This window comes from Peromyscus eremicus, chromosome 6, assembly GCF_949786415.1.
Source record: "Peromyscus eremicus chromosome 6, PerEre_H2_v1, whole genome shotgun sequence".
Lineage (NCBI taxonomy): Eukaryota > Metazoa > Chordata > Mammalia > Rodentia > Cricetidae > Peromyscus > Peromyscus eremicus.
Window position 1 is genome coordinate 71,051,175 of NC_081421.1, and position 13,078 is coordinate 71,064,252.

The window sequence follows — 13,078 nt, forward strand, 5'->3', positions numbered from 1 at the left end:
AATTGACCCCTCCCTTATAAAGACTTCTCAGGAACACACAGAACCAGACCTGAAGTGGTTATCAACCAGATCAAAGGGGAAGTGTCAGAAACACCAAGGTCACTGGATCACAAATCCCTGCATCCCTCTGGAATCAAGTCGCCACTCGGATTACATCTGGGTTAAAGATTAACTCAAAACAAAGAAGCTGTTCTCAGTGGGTACATGCAGACTCTTTTTTACAATATGAAGTACGAGTGTGCTCTTAGAGGGATATAGTGATGTGATCTGTCCCTTACCCGTGGAACTGAGCACACTTGTATCCCACCCCCTCCATCTTCCCAGTAGAGCTGTATGGAATAAATTCCTTTCTTCGCTGTTATTTTTTCCTTTTCCACTCGATTTTTTGGAGGCAAATGGCTGGACCTGGTTTCTTAAGAGTCCCCAAAACCAAGACTATGGCAGCACCTCTGACCATTCTCTTGCATCCCCAAAGGGTTGGCCTGTGAGTGTCATGTGTTACTTAACCGACACCAATGACTATCAAATGTCAGATTTCTCCTGAGCAAATAGAATTCAGTAACAATCCAGGCAAGCAAGGCTAGCTGTAGCCTCAGACGACCTAGTTCTCCTGAAGTGCTCGCTACTCAGGTGTAACTGGGTTCTTGTGTTCACTTATGTTTACAATGTCTGTATGAAGCCAAGTTTGGGATTCATTGAGGAAGTGATTATACCTACTGTAGATTGAAGCTTGGGAATCGGAAGAGACTTGCCTGAATGTCTCAACAATAGCTATCCACGTGATTTGTGACTTGTGTGGCTTTCGGGCTTACTTTGCTCAAAAGTATCTTACAAACATCTTCAGGGATTAAGCAGGTTTGAATTGGGTTAAAAACATGGTCTGACTGACTTATCTCTCTTGAAGCATTCTCTTGTGCACATGAGTTGTACGGTGCTTCACAAGGATCGTAGTTCAGGTTTGGGGATGAGAGAAGAGTACTGATTTAAGCTAAGCTCAAAGGCCACATATTTTGGCCTCAAGCGTGGTTTAATTAGTTGTTTGATGTAGCTCTCCAGAGTCGGCTCAGACGATAAAGAGGCTTGCCACTCATGCCTGAAGACCCGTTAAGTCCCTGGAACCCACATGCTGGAAGGAGAGAATTGACTCTCAAGGGTTCTCTTCAGACCCCTCTACACACACACACACACACACACACACACACACACACACACACACACACACTGTGGTGCATGTTCCTCCCCTCAATTCAATAATAAATAAAACTCAAAGCACCGGTGCTGAGCAAAAGCAAACCATGGGGCCCAGTGGGGCCCGACTGATTCTGTGGGACAGCTTTTTTGTGTCAGTGTTTCCTCAAACCCATGACAGATGTGTGACTCAGGGGCTCCGCGAGAAGGATTTGGCACCAGGTCTTGATGTCTGACTTCATCCTTTCTCGAGATTCTAATCTGCTAAAGCAACGCGGTCAACCCCTTGCCACCCAACCAAAAGCATTCTTGTTTTTTTTTTTTTTTTTTAAACTTAAAGTCATCCAGAGATAAGATGCTAGCTTTAAACTAAGGAGATCGTTGACACGTTGAGCCTGACATTTAAAGCACAGCTAAGAGAAATAACCAAGAACCCCGGGGTGTGTGTGTACATGAAAGTTTTACTCTGGATCTTCCAGGAATGAATCTATGGAGGGCAGAGTGGAAGCAGAGAGACAGGAGGCCGTTACAATAGCCAAGGCAGGAGATGGTGGTTTATGGTCAGCGTTGATGCAGGGGAGTTATGAGTAGATACACTGAACAGGTCAAGGCAGCAGGGTCACTGACAGAGAAATGGGATGGAAGAGGCTGGCTTTTGGGATTCAGCCTGAGCACATGGTAGAAGGAAGACAGAAGGAGGCATTTGGAGACCGCCAAGAATTCCCACGGGTGCTGGAAGTGCGTGGAGATAAAGGGACTCCCATTCACTATTGGTGGGAGCACAAATTAGCACAACCATGAAAATAATGAGTTCCTCAGACATCTAGGACTAGAACAGCAACATGACCCAGCAGCTCCCCTACTAATTATATAGCTAAAGCGGAGGTAGTCGGTTTCAGAGCCATCTGCACCCCGTCTATTGCCTTTTACAATAGACAAAATGTGGAATCAGCCGAGATATCTCTCCGTGGGGAAATGCATGGAGAAATTATGGCATATATACATACAGAGTCTATGTACATGTATATACATGTGTAACATACAGATAACTGTATACATGCACATATGTGTACATAGATGTGTGTCATGTTTTGAGACAGAGTCTTGCTATGTAGTCCAGGCTGTACTCACTATGTAGCCTAAGCTGGCTTTGAACTCATGATCTTACTTCCTCAGCTTTCTGAGGGCCAGGATTGCAGTCACGTACAACCACACACACGATGGACTGTCATTCAGTCGTTAAAAGAATGAAATCCTGTCCTTTACAGCAACATGAGTGAGCCTAGAAGGCTCACGTTAAACAACATGGATCAGGCACAGGACGACAAATACTGAACATCCTCAGTTTAATTAGACACTAACAGTGCTGATTTCACAGATCTAGAGAGCAGAGTAGCAGGTACTAGAGTGTTCTAGGTCCTTTCCTGTTGTTGATGTAAGACACTAAGACCAAGGCGACACAGAGAAGGGAAGGTTTATTTAGGACTACGGTTCCAGAGGTACAGGAGTCCATCGTCATCATGTGGTGCTCACATCTTGAGCCACGAGCACAAAGAGAGAGAGCAATGGAATTAGAAATGGTGTGAGTCTTTAAGTTCTCCAGACTCTCTCCAGTGACACATTTCTGGCAACAAAGCCACAATTCCTAAACCTCCCCAAACAGCACCACTAACCTGGGAACTAAGTGTTCAAAACCGTGAGCCTGTGGGGGAGATGCTCGTTCCGACCTCCACATGGAGAAAAGGAGGAGAATGGAGGATGGGGGTAGGCGGTTAGAGAGGCACAGGACAATGGCCCAGGAAGAATCTTTAACGTTCCTTTGCATGGCAAGGTACCAGTGCTTGACAAAAACTAATTAACATTTCAAATGAACCAGTAGAAAGAATTGTGAATGTTTCTAACTCAAAAGAGCTGATGTTTGAGGTGATGGAAATGCAAGTTTCCTTGTTCTGACCATTATTCATCGCATGCATGACTGAGCTATACCAACGTGTCAGTGACTTTTGCGTTGTGGTTATGAAACAGTGCCTGCCCCGGAGGAAGAGCCGTGGGTAAGTAATTGTTGAGTGTCTGAGCCAGGTGCCTGGAAGCAATTCCAAATTTAAGACCCGTGTTTGTTAAAACTTGGAGATACAGAGAAGATGCACCACAGGTAGGGCAGCCAAGGCACAGAAGGCTTAAGAAACTTCGTTATGATTCTAGTGAATCGTCAGCCTTAACTGGCAGGTAGAGTAGTTCGAATGCTTTTGGGGTTGGCGCTCCGGTTATGTAATCATATTTGTTTTATTCTTTCCATTATTCCTCCGCAGAGCAAGGCAGGCGTCTGGCAAGCACCTCAGTGAGATTAACGGTCACCAAATCACCCCTTTGCTTTTCATTTTGCATTTGCAACTCCTACCAAAACAAGCGTGATCAAGCACAGGTCACCCACAGGTTATGTGTGCTCTCCTCTGTGTCCTTGCTCTGTGGGGTAACAGTCGTTCACTGGCAGCCTCCAGTGAGGCAGACATGAGTCTGTTAAGGTTGCAACCACAGAGCAAAGTTTGGGCTTCAGATGATGTCAGTACCCTGTAGTGAATCAGAATGAAAGAGACTTCGGTTTTCTTTCTCAAAAAAGAGAAAGGAAAAACTACATTCTGACTTTAATGTTATTATACATCTTTGGTATCAAATAACATATAATATATTTGGGGGGTTTTGTCTGTTTGTTTTGGGTTTTTTTGTTGTTGTTGTTGTTGTTTTTTTTTGAGACAGGGTCTCTCTACATGGCCTTGGCTTTCCTGGAACTCACATTGTAGACCAGGCTGGCCTCAAACTCACAGGGAACTACCTGCTTCTGCCTCCTAAGTGCTGGGATTAAAGGCATGTGCCACCATGCCCAGCTGACAAATAATATATTTTAATAGTCTGTCTTTTATTTATTCTTTGACAGTTTCATACATGTAGACAATGTATCTTAGTCATATCCCCTCCCAGATACTAAGACACCCCCTCTACTTCATGCCCCCCCATACTCCTTTTTGAAACCCACTGAGTCCAGGTAGTGCTGCCTGATGGAATGTAGTGATCCTGTTGACTTGACATTGTGCTGGTCTTAGGCGGGTAACCACAGTGGCTGTGAGTTCAGGGGCGCAGTAGCCATACCATATCAAAAGACAGCATTTCACAACACTCTTCCTCATCATCTGACTCGTAGGCTCTTTCCACCTCTTCTTCCGTGATGTCCCTTGAACCTTTCCAGTGGCTAGGTGGTGATGTTATGTCCCTTGAACCTTTCCAGTAGATAGGTGGTGGTGATATGTCCCTGGAACCTTTCCAGTGGATAGGTGGTGATGATATGTCCCTTGAACCTTTCCAGTAGATAGGTGGTGGTGATATGTCCCTTGAACCTTTCCAGTGGATAGGTGGTGATATGAATGTCTCGTTTAGGACTGAGTACTCAGCACTCACTCATTTCAACACTCTGACTACTTGTGAGCCTCTGCATTGACTGCTGGCCACCGCAGACGAGGACGCTTCTCTAGCCAAGGTTGAGAGGAACACTAACCCGTAAACTAGATAGTTAGAAGGCAGTTTAACAAAGTGACCATTTAGCAAGGCTTTCCTAGATTTTCCACTAGGGTCCATGACATCCCAAGCCACAAACTTTCAGCCCAGTGTGAATTCCCTCCTGCAGAACAGGCCTCAAACCCGACCCAAAATCAGTTGGTTACTCCCACAACCTCATCCCACTGGTACAACAGTGAGCAGATCTTGCCTGGAAGGTCAGTGTTGTAGGAAAATAGCACATAATAAATTAAAAAGCCAGTCACTTCAGAGAATTGATCCTCCTCTTTAGTAAGGGCGTGACACTGGAAGGCCATCACGTACATGTTTACGGACATAGCTTGGATATTGTAGGCAGTTCTGAACCGAGATTGACCTTCAGGGTTTTCATTTGCCATGGCAATGCCTGATTTCTTTTTTTCTCTTAATGCCTTGGACTGTTGTTCCTTGCCATGGATTTAGTTCTATGCAATTTCACAAGGTCTGTTCTCTAGTGAGCAGTAGACTGTCTGCGCAGTCCACTCCACTCCACGCTGCAGAGTCTCAGTTTGTTGACTTTGGAATCCAGCCTTTCAAACCTGTTTCCACATAAAGAGCAGGCTATCTAAACAATAAGGTTGAACAAAGGCAAAATGGTCCCCAAATGTCTTTGGACACTGGTTTCTCTAACTAAGACCACGACCCTGAGGATTCTTCCAACCTCCCTTTTCTTTTTCCTAATTGGCAGGAACCCAAAGATGTCCTATGCCTTTACCCCTAAAATCCTACATCTTAGGTGTGAAAACTGAACACACCTGGTACATATGTGCTCATGTTCCTGAGACACAATGGAATGTGGAGCCCAGGGACTTCTCCATCTTCCCAAATGTTCAAAAAATTCCGTGTACTAGACTCTTTATGGTCAGACAATTTTAGTCATCCAAAAATGCTTTCTGAAAGCCCATGGGACATAGTCATTTCAATGGGGAGAAATAATGTTACCTAGCATATAAGGTAGAAAAAATGCTTTATAAGAAACTGAACATGGTGGCCATCGCTGAATCACAGTGGCCAAAATGAAGTTTAATCCCTTTGTGACCTCCAACTGAAGCAAGAGCCGCAAACAGCATTTCAATGCACCTTCTCACATTGGAGGAAGATCATGTCTTCCCCTCTTCCCAAAGAGCTGAGACAGAAGTACAATGTTCGGTCTATGCCCTTCCGAAAGGATGATGAAGTCCAGGCTGTCCGAGGACACGACAAAGGCCAGCAGACTGGCCAAATGGTCCAAGTGTCCAGGAAGAAATACGTCATCTACACTGAACAAGTGCAGCAAGAAAAGGCTAATGGCACAACTCTCCATGCGGGCATCCACCCCAGCAAGGTGGTTACCACCAGGCTAAAGCTGGACAAAGACCGCCAAAAGGTCCTGGAAAGGAAAGCCAAGTCTCGAGTAGGAAAGAAGGGCAAACACAAGGGAGAAACAATTGAGAAGATGCAGGAGTGGGGGCATCTCATACACAACTTTCATTAAAGACTGCTTAAGTTAAAAAAAAAAAAAAAAAAAAGGAAAAGAAACTAAATGTGAATTTGAATGTTCAAGAGTTCTGTAAAGGACCCAATGTCTTCAGTTGAGAATCACACAGTGTCTTAATTTCACCAGTGGAGACAATGACAAGTGTTATCCCTCAAGTTGGGGAATGGGAGGTGGTGGCATACGCCTTCAATCCCAGCACTCAGGAGGCAGAGGCAGGCGGATCTCTGTGATTTTGAGGGCAGCCCGGTCTACAGAGTGAGTTCCAAGGCAGCCAAGGCTACACAGAGAAACCCTGTCTCAAAAAGAAAAAAGAAATGGTAAACTCATTAGCTGTGGGGAGGTCCATAGAGAAAGTAGGTTCCCTGTTTTCATAGCCTATAGATGTACACTCTGAAGACACACTCATACAATGAGGGGGTCACTGGTAGCTAGATTTGGCATTTTATTTTCAAGCATCCGCATTCTTCTCTGTAATGTGATTGAGTATTCAAGCCCTTACTCATGTGAATTCAAGTGTTTTCCAGTGAGGAGAGCCCCTGGGTTGGTTTGTTTTTTTGGTTTTTGTTTTTTGTAATGCAAAAAGATGGATATGTTGTATGTGCAGAGCAGAGGAATGAAGTGAATGAATGAAGTCCTGGGTGAATGTGTGCTGTTGATGTAGGCAAAGCCATGTCAAAGACTCTTAGCTTTAGACCCATGGGAGAATGGCAGAGCCTTCCATTATGGTCTCTGTATGGATGTTAGCAGTGTGTGCAGAAAATGTCCCCAGCAGCCTTCTCCCTCTGGATATTTATGGCCTGATGACCGCTCCCACACAGAGACTGCACCTACCAAGATTAGCCATACCTGTCTCCTTGATCCAGCTGCATACTGTACGGCCGTCTCCCTGTGCAGCTGTATGCAATAACCTCTCTGTTCAATCCTACATAGTAAACACACTGAGCTTCCGGGATGCTGCGGTTTCTCCATGAGAGGGCTCAGTTCACTCAAACCCAGCTTTTCTGTGTCCATTTGTCTGTCATTTCCTCGTTTCTTCATTGCCCCAGTCAGGTCCATCCCTGGAGCCATGCTGAGTGTGGCGGTTTTACCCCAGCGTGAGTTGAAGTTTTAAATCTCCTAGCTTTAGCTCATCCCTACCCTCTGCCATGAAAACTGTCCAAATCAGTAAGGGCTTTGCTGGTTAAAACTTTCCTGTGCCAGTATAAATGTATCTCATTTAAAAAGAGTATGTGTGTGTGTGTGTGTGTGTGTGTGTGTGTGTGTGTGTGTGTGTAGTTAGTATGGGTATCCCATGATAATAGAGTTCTTTCACCTATTGAATATATATATGGAACCATTTCAAAATTTTCACTACTAATGCCAAACTAGTCATGTGGCAGCTCGTGTACTAGCTTCTGGTAGGCAATATCCTATTCCTCATTTACATGGGTTTTTTAAAACATTTATTTACTTCTTTACTTTGTGTGCACATGTCATGGTGCATGTTCTGGAGGTCAGAGGACAACGTGCAAAAATCAGTTCTCTCCTACTACCATGTGGGTCCCAGGGATTGAACTCAGGTTGTCAGGCTTGACGGTGAGAGCCTTTACCCACTGAGCCATCTCAGTGGGCTCTTATTTCTCACTGCAGAGGTGGTAAATTAATGCAACAACGCTGACCTCATGAAAGCTCCTTCGAGGTAGACTTCACATGGCCTGATGGTTGCACCTAAACTCTAGCTCACTCGAAGAAGCCTGTGATACACAGTTTTGTTCATGAATATGTGCAACTACTTCTGCAGGAATCTTGAAAGGGAATGATGGGCAGATGGAGTCAACACTTTGGATAAAAGCTGGTGAGTTGTTCCCAGGAAAGCACATGGTTTCTCTCCACTTACTGTGCATAAGCCTGCCTGTGTTCACCTCTCTAGACCCGAATAGAACCAATCTTTTGTTTTCCAGTCTTATGAGTGAAGCATAGCTCATGGTCTAAAATTTCTTTGGCTACTTATCCGATTGAATATCATTTTATAAACTGGTTGACCAATAATTTGTTTTTAAAGATGGTCGTTCATATACTTCACTTTTTCTGTTACAAATCAAACATTTTAGATCTTAATCTTTTGTTGAATATGTTATAAATATGTTTTCCATATAGAAAATTATGATGTTGGTTTGATTTATAGCTTGTTAAAATATGCCTTGTGTATAGAATTTTGAATTTCTAGGTGTAAAATTGTTTTCATAGTTAAGAATTTTTGTCTTTTAGTAAGAAAAGCTTTTTATTACATCAGTATTTTCTTATTTATTTACCTAGAGGTTTTTTTTAACATTGTCTCTGGGGTTTGTTTTTTATTTTTTATGAAGTCAGAATCTAATTTATTTCCCTAATAGGGAGCAGACATCTTTTATCCCAAGGATTTGAAAAAAACTGCTAACTAAATTCCCTTATATATGAGTATGTTGTTAACAATTTTATTATCTGTTTGACTTTCTACACACCAATATAATTCAGTTTCAACCATTAAAATGGTGTGGTTTATTTTGAGATTTTTTTTTTCAGATTTTGGTTTAAAAAAATTAATACATTTTTCTCAAATCTTCAGTACAAATTTGATAGCCAATTCATCCCGGTACATTTTAAAAATCCAACTGGAATTTTCATGAGGCTAACCTGACATTACCAACTAATGTTAGGAAATGAAAGCCTTGGACATCTTCACAGTATCAAAATTCCCTGCTGGGGAATACAGTCCGTCATGCTCTATGACTTTCAGAGTTTATTGTTTTCTTCATATAGTTCCTGACTATTTCTCTCTGGAATATTCTTAGGAACTTTTAGTTTTGCTTGCTATTGTCAACGAGTCCCATATTTTCTTACGTCTTCTGGATGGTATAGATGAAAGTCATAGACTCATGAATGTTGGTGTGTGTGGAGAAGGGGGTTGATTCAGCTAGCTGCATTTGGGGTGTTAGCAGGAGTTTGTTGAGCATGCAGCAGGAAGACAGTGCAGTACCAGATTAGACACTTAAGCCAGTTAGTAGAGACCTTTTGAGGAACCTCAGGAAGCAGGACACTCAGTTGGAGCTTCTGAGCCACAGAGCATTCCAAGCAAAACCGGTTTGGGGAGTGTGACTTTTGAAGAGAGCGTGTTTAATTGGTTTACTGTTTTAGTGGGTTGCTCTTTCTTTCTTTGTTTTGGAGTGTGGGTTTTGGAGAACATGGTTTCATTTGGGGCGTGTGAACCCAGGTAGTAACTTTCTGGAATTTGACAGATTGCCTCTTTTAATTGACTAAAAGCGGTTACCTGAAGGACAGTAATTGTTTTGGTTACTTGGGTGGGGGTGTTTAAGACCATATAGATGGCTACAGATCCACTTTTTAAGAGTTAAAATTGAGACTTTCAAAGGTTACTCTTCTGTACTTAAGTACTCTTAGGTACTTTTTTTTTTTTTTAGTTGGATCATTTGTGGAGATGAGTTAGGACTTATTAGGGAACATTTCCCTCTCTGTTGATGATGTCTCCTGTAGTGTGTATGCTGGGTACAGTCCAGTCTTTGGAGACTATGACCTTCCTGATCAAGAGGACAAGTGACATATCACAGAGGTCCCATAGACCCCTGGGTGTTGGTTGATCCCGGAGTCAAGGATCAACATGTCAGCTGTCCTTTTAGTGACTTATCATTATGGGTGTAAAGCCACTAAGCTTCAGTAGTTAGAGACGCAGAGGGTTTTATCAGTTTGTACTTTTAACCTTTGTGTGGTATTTAAATAAAGCTTCGGTTAAGAAAAATCTTGACTTTTTTTGTTGTTATTGTTGGACTGTCTACTCAAGTTGTTAAAAGCCTAACAAAGTTAGCAAAAACACAAGTACTTATCTTTATTGGGTATCCATTTTTCTTTCTTTTTTCTTTTCTTTTTTTTTTTTTTTTTTTTTTTTTTTTTGGTTTTTCAAGACAGGGTTTCTCTGTGTAGCTTTGCGCCTTTTTCCTGGAACTCACTTGGTAGCCCAGGCTGGCCTCAAACTCACAGAGATCCCCTGGCTCTGCCTCCCGAGTGCTGGGATTAAAGGCGTGCGCCACCACCGCCCGGCTCCATTTTTCTATTTTTAAGTCAGCTTTTGTAAATATTAGCATGAGTAGATCAATATAACCTTAGGAATTTTAATGACTTTTAATCATTAACCACATCTTATCTAAGTCTCATCCTCTATTAACGTTGCATAACTCAGATTTTTTGTGACTTAGCTTTATGCATTTTGGGGAGCTGTTTTTATTTTTAATTATTTAGAACAAAAATCTTATATAAAATTTATCTTTACTTAAAGTATTTTACCCCTTTCATCAAAAATATTATCTTATCTGTATACCCTTCAACGTCCTCCTTGCCTACTTACTGTGTTTTAACTCCATTTTTTTGTAAAGAAAAGCTGAATCTAAATTACATACATGGCACAATGTAGCAAATTAAGATTACCTGTACACATATTGTTAAATTTATGAGATACTGTATCTGATTTAAAGAAGTAACTCATAAAAAGAGAAAGTGGCTTATGGTGATGGTAAGATTACTAATGAAGGGAGCGATGGTGCACCCCGTAGGCACCTGGTGCCCCACATGTTCACTGCAAGAATAAGGAGGACAAATGTCTTCAGTATCTAAAACTGCAATCATGGGGTAACATTTAAAGGCCCCTGGCATCTCATAAATCCAGAGACTATGCCAGTTATGTTCTGTGTGATATGGAGAATGATCTGTGACAGTCCTATTTTGGTTTTGAATGAATTTGTTAACTAGATAGCTGCCCTAGTTACTGTTGTATTGCTGTGATGAGACACCATGACCAAGGCAGCTTATAGAAGAAAGCATTGAATTGGGGCCTTGCTTACAGTGTCAGAGGGTGAGTCCATGACCGTCATGGCAGGGAGCATGGCAGCAGGCAGGCAGGCATGGCGTTAGAGCAGTAGCCTAGAGCTTGTATTTGATCCACAAGCACATAGCAGAATGAGAGAGAGGGGCTGGGCCTAGAGGTGGGCTTTGGAAACTTGAGGCCTGCCCCCAGTGACACACCTTCTCCAACAAAGCCACACCTCCTAATCCTTCCCAAAACAGTTCTACCAACTAGGGACCATACATTCAAATAAATAAGCCTATGGGGACTCTTCCCATTCAAACTACCACAACAGCAAGCTAAAGGAAAAGACTGAATAGTGTGTGAGAGATATACAGATAGAAAACACCGTCAAACTGGGTGCTTAAAACATGGAGCAGAAATCAACTGGGGAATCCCCATTGAGTCGTTTAGCTGGAGTTTTCAATAGAGTCCTGGTGGAATAGAGTGATTTTTTAGGGTAAGGCTCTTAAGTACAAATAACAGAAGACAGTAACATCATCAAATTGGAGGCTAACAGACTTCTAGCAGAACTGACTGGGGATGCCCCATTAAGGCAGTAAGCTGGTGTTCCTGATATGGTCCCAGACAGAGCAGAGTGTTCCCTATGGTGAGGCTGCCAAGTAAATGAATGAATAGTAATAGGGATAAAAAGATAAGAATGCATGAGCAATTTAAGGGCCAAACATAATATTTATTGTATTAGTAAATTATAATGTGCTGTTTAAACTCACTAAAAAGCCACCTCCCTCCACAAACATGGCTCCCAACCCCCATTCCAGGCTCAAACATGTTTGTCTCAAAGTGTCCTCCAAGAGTATATACATAAAAGATAGATTGCTCCCCCTAATACATTAACAAAGCAAAACAAAACAGAAAAAGCTCCAAATTAAAACATCATGACTTGAAAACAATTTAAAAGGGGCTGGGGAGATGGCTTAGTGGTTAACTCCTGGCCAAAAAAGTCTGAAGACTGGAGACCATGTAAATGCCAGGTGGGAGTGATGGTCTGCCTGTAATTCCATTCACAGAAGGCAGAGATGGGATCCCCAGAGCAAGCTGGCTAGCAACACTAGCCATACCAGCAAACTCTGTTTTGACTGAGAGGCTTGCCCCATTGAACAAGATAGACAGTGAACAGGATGATTCCCGGCCTCAGCCTCAGGCCTCCGCTGTTGGGATTTGAATTAAGATTATGTGAGAATATAATGAATTTGTGACACGGGTGTGGGATCGTCTGATGTTGATAATTCTCAGGAAAGGAATTTGGAATGTCCTCAAAATGTAAGAAGGAACACAGAATGCCTGCAGCCTTCTTTCGTTTCTAGAGAGCAGTTGGGGTAAATGATGCTATCACACCTCAGATGTTTGTTGAAGACAAATAACGTTGTTGTGTTTTATATAACCTTGACCATGCTGGTCTGTGAAGCAGGCTTCCCTGCTCAGCTGTAAGCTCCTAAGTCTGTTATCGAAGGAGCTGTAATAGAAAAATGAGCCTTGTCCGTGTTAATTACACCCAAGTGCTTGGCTGTCTTGGGTCCCCTGCTGTCCCACTCCAGTTCCTCTGGCATTAATCAGGAGAGGCAACTTGACCAACCTCTCCCATGCCACATTCACACCTACCCGAGTGCCAACACACACACACACACACACACACACACACACACACACACACACACACACCATGAAAAAATAAAAACCTGAAAAGCCATTTCCAACAAAGATTATCATTGTTCATCTCATAATATGAAAATACATTTAAAAAATGAAAGGTTCAACCATAAAATACTCGTCCGTTAGAAAAAAAAAACTTCAATCACAACTCCAGCTAACTGCCTCCGGTTCCTCGGTTGGTTTCTAGAAGATATGGCAAGCATCCACTTTAATAATGTTATCTCTGTTGTTGCTATTTGTTCTAAGTCTCATGGGGAACACTTTGAACTCTCAATTGGAAACCC

At 42.5% G+C, this 13,078-nt stretch overlaps 1 pseudogene; it reads left to right on the forward strand.

The window, feature by feature from the left end:
• Positions 1-5,789: 5,789 nt before the first annotated feature.
• Positions 5,790-6,247, forward strand: LOC131913825 (large ribosomal subunit protein uL24-like; annotated as a pseudogene).
• Positions 6,248-13,078: the final 6,831 nt, after the last annotated feature.